The sequence below is a fragment of the Coregonus clupeaformis genome, unplaced genomic scaffold, assembly GCF_020615455.1.
Source record: "Coregonus clupeaformis isolate EN_2021a unplaced genomic scaffold, ASM2061545v1 scaf2370, whole genome shotgun sequence".
Classification (NCBI taxonomy): Eukaryota; Metazoa; Chordata; class Actinopteri; order Salmoniformes; family Salmonidae; genus Coregonus; species Coregonus clupeaformis.
This window is the reverse complement of record NW_025535824.1, coordinates 30,001-40,000: the sequence shown is the minus strand read 5'-3', so window position 1 is coordinate 40,000 and position 10,000 is coordinate 30,001. Positions and strand designations below refer to the sequence as shown.

The 10,000-nt window shown below is 42.2% G+C and overlaps 7 non-coding genes across 7 annotated transcripts; all 7 read right to left on the bottom strand.

Moving 5' to 3' along the window:
• Positions 1-209: 209 nt before the first annotated feature.
• LOC123488508 lies at positions 210-328 on the bottom strand. Its single transcript, XR_006660139.1, has one exon. It is a non-coding gene; the product is annotated as a 5S ribosomal RNA (ribosomal RNA).
• Positions 329-1,486: 1,158 nt separating this feature from the next.
• Positions 1,487-1,605, bottom strand: LOC123488507. Its single transcript, XR_006660138.1, has one exon. It is a non-coding gene; the product is annotated as a 5S ribosomal RNA (ribosomal RNA).
• Positions 1,606-2,765: 1,160 nt separating this feature from the next.
• Positions 2,766-2,884, bottom strand: LOC123488506. The gene has a single exon (XR_006660137.1). It is a non-coding gene; the product is annotated as a 5S ribosomal RNA (ribosomal RNA).
• A 1,159-nt stretch (positions 2,885-4,043) lies between these two features.
• On the bottom strand, positions 4,044-4,162 carry LOC123488505. The gene has a single exon (XR_006660136.1). It is a non-coding gene; the product is annotated as a 5S ribosomal RNA (ribosomal RNA).
• Positions 4,163-5,322: 1,160 nt separating this feature from the next.
• LOC123488504 lies at positions 5,323-5,441 on the bottom strand. The gene has a single exon (XR_006660135.1). It is a non-coding gene; the product is annotated as a 5S ribosomal RNA (ribosomal RNA).
• A 1,160-nt stretch (positions 5,442-6,601) lies between these two features.
• LOC123488503 lies at positions 6,602-6,720 on the bottom strand. The gene has a single exon (XR_006660134.1). It is a non-coding gene; the product is annotated as a 5S ribosomal RNA (ribosomal RNA).
• A 1,158-nt stretch (positions 6,721-7,878) lies between these two features.
• LOC123488502 lies at positions 7,879-7,997 on the bottom strand. The gene has a single exon (XR_006660133.1). It is a non-coding gene; the product is annotated as a 5S ribosomal RNA (ribosomal RNA).
• Positions 7,998-10,000: the final 2,003 nt, after the last annotated feature.

Below are 10,000 nucleotides of genomic sequence, written 5' to 3'. Positions count from 1 at the left end.
GACATTGACTGTCTCCTAGACTAAAAACAAAGGCTGCATGTACTGCCTATATTTTGAGGGAAACGCACTGTCCATTATTTGATTTGATTTGATCAGGGCAGGGCAGCACACAAACTGCATTTAGTCCAATAACAATCCATGATATTATTAGGGTGATAAATAAAAAGCAGTTGCTCCATGACACAAGAGCACGCTCTACTGGGACAAAAAGCTTACAGCACCTGGTATTCCCAGGCGGTCTCCCATCCAAGTACTAACCAGGCCCGACCCTGCTTAGCTTCCGAGATCGGACGAGATCGGGCGTATTCAGGCTGGTATGGCCGTAAGCGAGGGAACAACTCTTGGTACACTATATAAAGTCAATGTGTCACTCACTCTGAAAGGGACACAGAAACGTATCCACTTTGTGACACAAACTGAAGAAGCTCAACCCCTGCTTACATTTCCAATATATATATATATATATTTGAGTCTTGTTGGGGGGGAAGAGGGCATATCCTATGTTGATTTATGACAAGTTCATTGACTAGGGCCCTATAAAATAGGCGTTGCGGACCGAATCACGGAATCCAGACATTAAACCGAAATTCAACAATATTCAAACATTTATTGAACTTAGTAAGAAATCAACTAAATCTATTCAACTTGTTAGAAAACGCATTCATTTGCCCAAGTCAATCATAAGACATGAACAAAATGCATCAGTGATTCGTATTTCCATGAACTTTCTGAAACGGCACAGGAATGCCCCTGTCTGTGTGCATGTGTGCGGTGCGCGCGTATGTCTACACTTTGTGTAGCCGTTAGCGATGATGCTAATGATAACCTTCTTCTGGTAGGGAAGGAATGGCTTTCCCCAAAACCTTCGCAAGTAAATGTTAACTACAAAGTAGCCTATGCCTGCATGGCAGAATTATACCGTGATCATTTGCATCACTCCAGTTGCCATTTGTTCTACAGCAACACCGCTTAACCAAACAAAGGTCTCTTCCTGGTGCATGCTTGCATTTAAGGGTAACTACACCCCAACATCTAAATGTCTTACATTTTTCCCAGACCTCACAAATGGTCACCTGATAGGGTTTAAACATTGTTGTGGACATAGAACATCCAATTGTGCTGTTTTGCTATTAAAAAGGTGTACTTTTGAGAGCGAAAACCTGCCAAAACAGGGACAAACGGTCAACGGGGAAATCTAAACGGAGAAAAGGGAACTTGGGAATTAACGGAATCAGGCAAAACATTGAAGGGATTGTATAGTGCCCTAATGGACTACAGACATTGACTGTCTCCTAGACTAAAAACAAAGGCTGCATGTACTGCCTATATTTTGAGGGAAACGCACTGTCCATTATTTGATTTGATTTGATCAGGGCAGGGCAGCACACAAACTGCATTTAGTCCAATAACAATCCATGATATTATTAGGGTGATAAATAAAAAGCAGTTGCTCCATGACACAAGAGCACGCTCTACTGGGACAAAAAGCTTACAGCACCTGGTATTCCCAGGCGGTCTCCCATCCAAGTACTAACCAGGCCCGACCCTGCTTAGCTTCCGAGATCGGACGAGATCGGGCGTATTCAGGCTGGTATGGCCGTAAGCGAGGGAACAACTCTTGGTACACTATATAAAGTCAATGTGTCACTCACTCTGAAAGGGACACAGAAACGTATCCACTTTGTGACACAAACTGAAGAAGCTCAACCCCTGCTTACATTTCCAATATATATATATATATATTTGAGTCTTGTTGGGGGGGGGAAGAGGGCATATCCTATGTTGATTTATGACAAGTTCATTGACTAGGGCCCTATAAAATAGGCGTTGCGGACCGAATCACGGAATCCAGACATTAAACCGAAATTCAACAATATTCAAACATTTATTGAACTTAGTAAGAAATCAACTAAATCTATTCAACTTGTTAGAAAACGCATTCATTTGCCCAAGTCAATCATAAGACATGAACAAAATGCATCAGTGATTCGTATTTCCATGAACTTTCTGAAACGGCACAGGAATGCCCCTGTCTGTGTGCATGTGTGCGGTGCGCGCGTATGTCTACACTTTGTGTAGCCGTTAGCGATGATGCTAATGATAACCTTCTTCTGGTAGGGAAGGAATGGCTTTCCCCAAAACCTTCGCAAGTAAATGTTAACTACAAAGTAGCCTATGCCTGCATGGCAGAATTATACCGTGATCATTTGCATCACTCCAGTTGCCATTTGTTCTACAGCAACACCGCTTAACCAAACAAAGGTCTCTTCCTGGTGCATGCTTGCATTTAAGGGTAACTACACCCCAACATCTAAATGTCTTACATTTTTCCCAGACCTCACAAATGGTCACCTGATAGGGTTTAAACATTGTTGTGGACATAGAACATCCAATTGTGCTGTTTTGCTATTAAAAAGGTGTACTTTTGAGAGCGAAAACCTGCCAAAACAGGGACAAACGGTCAACGGGGAAATCTAAACGGAGAAAAGGGAACTTGGGAATTAACGGAATCAGGCAAAACATTGAAGGGATTGTATAGTGCCCTAATGGACTACAGACATTGACTGTCTCCTAGACTAAAAACAAAGGCTGCATGTACTGCCTATATTTTGAGGGAAACGCACTGTCCATTATTTGATTTGATTTGATCAGGGCAGGGCAGCACACAAACTGCATTTAGTCCAATAACAATCCATGATATTATTAGGGTGATAAATAAAAAGCAGTTGCTCCATGACACAAGAGCACGCTCTACTGGGACAAAAAGCTTACAGCACCTGGTATTCCCAGGCGGTCTCCCATCCAAGTACTAACCAGGCCCGACCCTGCTTAGCTTCCGAGATCGGACGAGATCGGGCGTATTCAGGCTGGTATGGCCGTAAGCGAGGGAACAACTCTTGGTACACTATATAAAGTCAATGTGTCACTCACTCTGAAAGGGACACAGAAACGTATCCACTTTGTGACACAAACTGAAGAAGCTCAACCCCTGCTTACATTTCCAATATATATATATATATATTTGAGTCTTGTTGGGGGGGGGAAGAGGGCATATCCTATGTTGATTTATGACAAGTTCATTGACTAGGGCCCTATAAAATAGGCGTTGCGGACCGAATCACGGAATCCAGACATTAAACCGAAATTCAACAATATTCAAACATTTATTGAACTTAGTAAGAAATCAACTAAATCTATTCAACTTGTTAGAAAACGCATTCATTTGCCCAAGTCAATCATAAGACATGAACAAAATGCATCAGTGATTCGTATTTCCATGAACTTTCTGAAACGGCACAGGAATGCCCCTGTCTGTGTGCATGTGTGCGGTGCGCGCGTATGTCTACACTTTGTGTAGCCGTTAGCGATGATGCTAATGATAACCTTCTTCTGGTAGGGAAGGAATGGCTTTCCCCAAAACCTTCGCAAGTAAATGTTAACTACAAAGTAGCCTATGCCTGCATGGCAGAATTATACCGTGATCATTTGCATCACTCCAGTTGCCATTTGTTCTACAGCAACACCGCTTAACCAAACAAAGGTCTCTTCCTGGTGCATGCTTGCATTTAAGGGTAACTACACCCCAACATCTAAATGTCTTACATTTTTCCCAGACCTCACAAATGGTCACCTGATAGGGTTTAAACATTGTTGTGGACATAGAACATCCAATTGTGCTGTTTTGCTATTAAAAAGGTGTACTTTTGAGAGCGAAAACCTGCCAAAACAGGGACAAACGGTCAACGGGGAAATCTAAACGGAGAAAAGGGAACTTGGGAATTAACGGAATCAGGCAAAACATTGAAGGGATTGTATAGTGCCCTAATGGACTACAGACATTGACTGTCTCCTAGACTAAAAACAAAGGCTGCATGTACTGCCTATATTTTGAGGGAAACGCACTGTCCATTATTTGATTTGATTTGATCAGGGCAGGGCAGCACACAAACTGCATTTAGTCCAATAACAATCCATGATATTATTAGGGTGATAAATAAAAAGCAGTTGCTCCATGACACAAGAGCACGCTCTACTGGGACAAAAGCTTACAGCACCTGGTATTCCCAGGCGGTCTCCCATCCAAGTACTAACCAGGCCCGACCCTGCTTAGCTTCCGAGATCGGACGAGATCGGGCGTATTCAGGCTGGTATGGCCGTAAGCGAGGGAACAACTCTTGGTACACTATATAAAGTCAATGTGTCACTCACTCTGAAAGGGACACAGAAACGTATCCACTTTGTGACACAAACTGAAGAAGCTCAACCCCTGCTTACATTTCCAATATATATATATATATATTTGAGTCTTGTTGGGGGGGGGAAGAGGGCATATCCTATGTTGATTTATGACAAGTTCATTGACTAGGGCCCTATAAAATAGGCGTTGCGGACCGAATCACGGAATCCAGACATTAAACCGAAATTCAACAATATTCAAACATTTATTGAACTTAGTAAGAAATCAACTAAATCTATTCAACTTGTTAGAAAACGCATTCATTTGCCCAAGTCAATCATAAGACATGAACAAAATGCATCAGTGATTCGTATTTCCATGAACTTTCTGAAACGGCACAGGAATGCCCCTGTCTGTGTGCATGTGTGCGGTGCGCGCGTATGTCTACACTTTGTGTAGCCGTTAGCGATGATGCTAATGATAACCTTCTTCTGGTAGGGAAGGAATGGCTTTCCCCAAAACCTTCGCAAGTAAATGTTAACTACAAAGTAGCCTATGCCTGCATGGCAGAATTATACCGTGATCATTTGCATCACTCCAGTTGCCATTTGTTCTACAGCAACACCGCTTAACCAAACAAAGGTCTCTTCCTGGTGCATGCTTGCATTTAAGGGTAACTACACCCCAACATCTAAATGTCTTACATTTTTCCCAGACCTCACAAATGGTCACCTGATAGGGTTTAAACATTGTTGTGGACATAGAACATCCAATTGTGCTGTTTTGCTATTAAAAAGGTGTACTTTTGAGAGCGAAAACCTGCCAAAACAGGGACAAACGGTCAACGGGGAAATCTAAACGGAGAAAAGGGAACTTGGGAATTAACGGAATCAGGCAAAACATTGAAGGGATTGTATAGTGCCCTAATGGACTACAGACATTGACTGTCTCCTAGACTAAAAACAAAGGCTGCATGTACTGCCTATATTTTGAGGGAAACGCACTGTCCATTATTTGATTTGATTTGATCAGGGCAGGGCAGCACACAAACTGCATTTAGTCCAATAACAATCCATGATATTATTAGGGTGATAAATAAAAAGCAGTTGCTCCATGACACAAGAGCACGCTCTACTGGGACAAAAAGCTTACAGCACCTGGTATTCCCAGGCGGTCTCCCATCCAAGTACTAACCAGGCCCGACCCTGCTTAGCTTCCGAGATCGGACGAGATCGGGCGTATTCAGGCTGGTATGGCCGTAAGCGAGGGAACAACTCTTGGTACACTATATAAAGTCAATGTGTCACTCACTCTGAAAGGGACACAGAAACGTATCCACTTTGTGACACAAACTGAAGAAGCTCAACCCCTGCTTACATTTCCAATATATATATATATATATTTGAGTCTTGTTGGGGGGGGGAAGAGGGCATATCCTATGTTGATTTATGACAAGTTCATTGACTAGGGCCCTATAAAATAGGCGTTGCGGACCGAATCACGGAATCCAGACATTAAACCGAAATTCAACAATATTCAAACATTTATTGAACTTAGTAAGAAATCAACTAAATCTATTCAACTTGTTAGAAAACGCATTCATTTGCCCAAGTCAATCATAAGACATGAACAAAATGCATCAGTGATTCGTATTTCCATGAACTTTCTGAAACGGCACAGGAATGCCCCTGTCTGTGTGCATGTGTGCGGTGCGCGCGTATGTCTACACTTTGTGTAGCCGTTAGCGATGATGCTAATGATAACCTTCTTCTGGTAGGGAAGGAATGGCTTTCCCCAAAACCTTCGCAAGTAAATGTTAACTACAAAGTAGCCTATGCCTGCATGGCAGAATTATACCGTGATCATTTGCATCACTCCAGTTGCCATTTGTTCTACAGCAACACCGCTTAACCAAACAAAGGTCTCTTCCTGGTGCATGCTTGCATTTAAGGGTAACTACACCCCAACATCTAAATGTCTTACATTTTTCCCAGACCTCACAAATGGTCACCTGATAGGGTTTAAACATTGTTGTGGACATAGAACATCCAATTGTGCTGTTTTGCTATTAAAAAGGTGTACTTTTGAGAGCGAAAACCTGCCAAAACAGGGACAAACGGTCAACGGGGAAATCTAAACGGAGAAAAGGGAACTTGGGAATTAACGGAATCAGGCAAAACATTGAAGGGATTGTATAGTGCCCTAATGGACTACAGACATTGACTGTCTCCTAGACTAAAAACAAAGGCTGCATGTACTGCCTATATTTTGAGGGAAACGCACTGTCCATTATTTGATTTGATTTGATCAGGGCAGGGCAGCACACAAACTGCATTTAGTCCAATAACAATCCATGATATTATTAGGGTGATAAATAAAAAGCAGTTGCTCCATGACACAAGAGCACGCTCTACTGGGACAAAAAGCTTACAGCACCTGGTATTCCCAGGCGGTCTCCCATCCAAGTACTAACCAGGCCCGACCCTGCTTAGCTTCCGAGATCGGACGAGATCGGGCGTATTCAGGCTGGTATGGCCGTAAGCGAGGGAACAACTCTTGGTACACTATATAAAGTCAATGTGTCACTCACTCTGAAAGGGACACAGAAACGTATCCACTTTGTGACACAAACTGAAGAAGCTCAACCCCTGCTTACATTTCCAATATATATATATATATATTTGAGTCTTGTTGGGGGGGAAGAGGGCATATCCTATGTTGATTTATGACAAGTTCATTGACTAGGGCCCTATAAAATAGGCGTTGCGGACCGAATCACGGAATCCAGACATTAAACCGAAATTCAACAATATTCAAACATTTATTGAACTTAGTAAGAAATCAACTAAATCTATTCAACTTGTTAGAAAACGCATTCATTTGCCCAAGTCAATCATAAGACATGAACAAAATGCATCAGTGATTCGTATTTCCATGAACTTTCTGAAACGGCACAGGAATGCCCCTGTCTGTGTGCATGTGTGCGGTGCGCGCGTATGTCTACACTTTGTGTAGCCGTTAGCGATGATGCTAATGATAACCTTCTTCTGGTAGGGAAGGAATGGCTTTCCCCAAAACCTTCGCAAGTAAATGTTAACTACAAAGTAGCCTATGCCTGCATGGCAGAATTATACCGTGATCATTTGCATCACTCCAGTGGCCATTTGTTCTACAGCAACACCGCTTAACCAAACAAAGGTCTCTTCCTGGTGCACGCTTGCATTTAAGGGTAACTACACCCCAAACATCTAAATGTCTTACATTTTTCCCAGACCTCACAAATGGTCACCTGATAGGGTTTAAACATTGTTGTGGACATAGAACATCCAATTGTGCTGTTTTGCTATTAAAAAGGTGTACTTTTGAGAGCGAAAACCTGCCAAAACAGGGACAAACGGTCAACGGGGAAATCTAAACGGAGAAAAGGGAACTTGGGAATTAACGGAATCAGGCAAAACATTGAAGGGATTTTATAGTGCCCTAATGGACTACAGACATTGACTGTCTCCTAGACTAAAAACAAAGGCTGCATGTACTGCCTATATTTTGAGGGAAACGCACTGTCCATTATTTGATTTGATTTTCAGGGCAGGGCAGCACACACAAACTGCATTTAGTCCAATAACAATCCATGATATTATTAGGGTGATAAATAAAAAGCAGTTGCTCCATGACACAAGAGCGCGCTCTACTGGGACAAAAGCTTACAGCACCTGGTATTCCCAGGCGGTCTCCCATCCAAGTACTAACCAGGCCCGACCCTGCTTAGCTTCCGAGATCGGACGAGATCGGGCGTATTCAGGCTGGTATGGCCGTAAGCGAGGGAACAACTCTTGGTACACTATATAAAGTCAATGTGTCACTCACTCTGAAAGGGACACAGAAACGTATCCACTTTGTGACACAAACTGAAGAAGCTCAACCCTTGCTTACATTTCCAATATATATATATATATATATATATATATATATACAGTGGGGGAAAAAAGTATTTAGTCAGCCACCAATTGTGCATGTTCTCCCACTTAAAAAGATGAGAGAGGCCTGTAATTTTCATCATAGGTACACGTCAACTATGACAGACAAATTTAGAAGAAAAAAAATCCAGAAAATCACATTGTAGGATTTTTAATGCATTTATTTGCAAATTATGGTGGAAAATAAGTATTTGGTCACCTACAAACAAGCAAGATTTCTGGCTCTCACAGACCTGTAACTTCTTCTTTAAGAGGCTCCTCTGTCCTCCACTCGTTACCTGTATTAATGGCACCTGTTTGAACTTGTTATAAGTATAAAAGACACCTGTCCACAACCTCAAACAGTCACACTCCAAACTCCACTATGGCCAAGACCAAAGAGCTGTCAAAGGACACCAGAAACAAAATTGTAGACCTGCACCAGGCTGGGAAGACTGAATCTGCAATAGGTAAGCAGCTTGGTTTGAAGAAATCAACTGTGGGAGCAATTATTAGGAAATGGAAGACATACAAGACCACTGATAATCTCCCTCGATCTGGGGCTCCACGCAAGATCTCACCCCGTGGGGTCAAAATTATCACAAGAACGGTGTGCAAAAATCCCAGAACCACACGGGGGGACCTAGTGAATGACCTGCAGAGAGCTGGGACCAAAGTAACAAAGCCTACCATCAGTAACACACTACGCCGCCAGGGACTCAAATCCTGCAGTGCCAGACATGTCCCCCTGCTTAAGCCAGTATATGTCCAGGCCCGTCTGAAGTTTGCTAGAGTGCATGTGGATGATCCAGAAGAGGATTGGGAGAATGTCATATGGTCAGATGAAACCAAAATATAACTTTTTGGTAAAAACTCAACTCGTTGTGTTTGGAGGACAAAGAATGCTGAGATGCATCCAAAGAACAAAATACCTATTGTGAAGCATGGGGGTGGAAACATCATGCTTTGGGGCTGTTTTTCAGCAAAGGGACCAGGACGACTGATCCGTGTAAAGGAAAGAATGAATGGGGCCATGTATCGTGAGATTTTGAGTGAAAACCTCCTTCCATCAGCAAGGGCATTGATGATGAAACGTGGCTGGGTCTTTCAGCATGACAATGATTCCAAACACACCGCCCGGGCAACGAAGGAGTGGCTTCGTAAGAAGCATTTCAAGGTCCTGGAGTGGCCTAGTCAGTCTCCAGATCTCAACCCCATAGAAAATCTTTGGAGGGAGTTGAAAGTCTGTGTTGCCCAGCGACAGCCCCAAAACATCACTGCTCTAGAGGAGATCTGCATGGAGGAATGGGCCAAAATACCAGCAACAGTGTGTGAAAACCTTGTGAAGACTTACAGAAAACGTTTGACCTGTGTCATTGCCAACAAAGGGTATATAACAAAGTATTGAGAAACTTTTGTTATTGACCAAATACTTATTTTCCACCATAATTTGCAAATAAATTCATTAAAACTCCTACAATGTGATTTTATGGATTTTTTCTCTCATTTTGTCTGTCATAGTTGACATGTACTAATGATGAAAATTACAGGCCTCTCTCATCTTTTTAAGTGGGAGAACTTGCACAATTGGTGGCTGACTAAATACTTTTTTTTCCCCACTGTATGTATATATATTTGAGTCTTGTTGGGGGGGAAGAGGGCATATCCTATGTTGATTTATGACAAGTTCATTGACTAGGGCCCTATAAAATAGGCGTTGCGGACCGAATCACGGAATCCAGACATTAAACCGAAATTCAACAATATTCAAACATTTATTGAACTTAGTAAGAAATCAACTAAATCTATTCAACTTGTTAGAAAACGCATTCATTTGCCCAAGTCAATCATAAGACATGAACAAAAT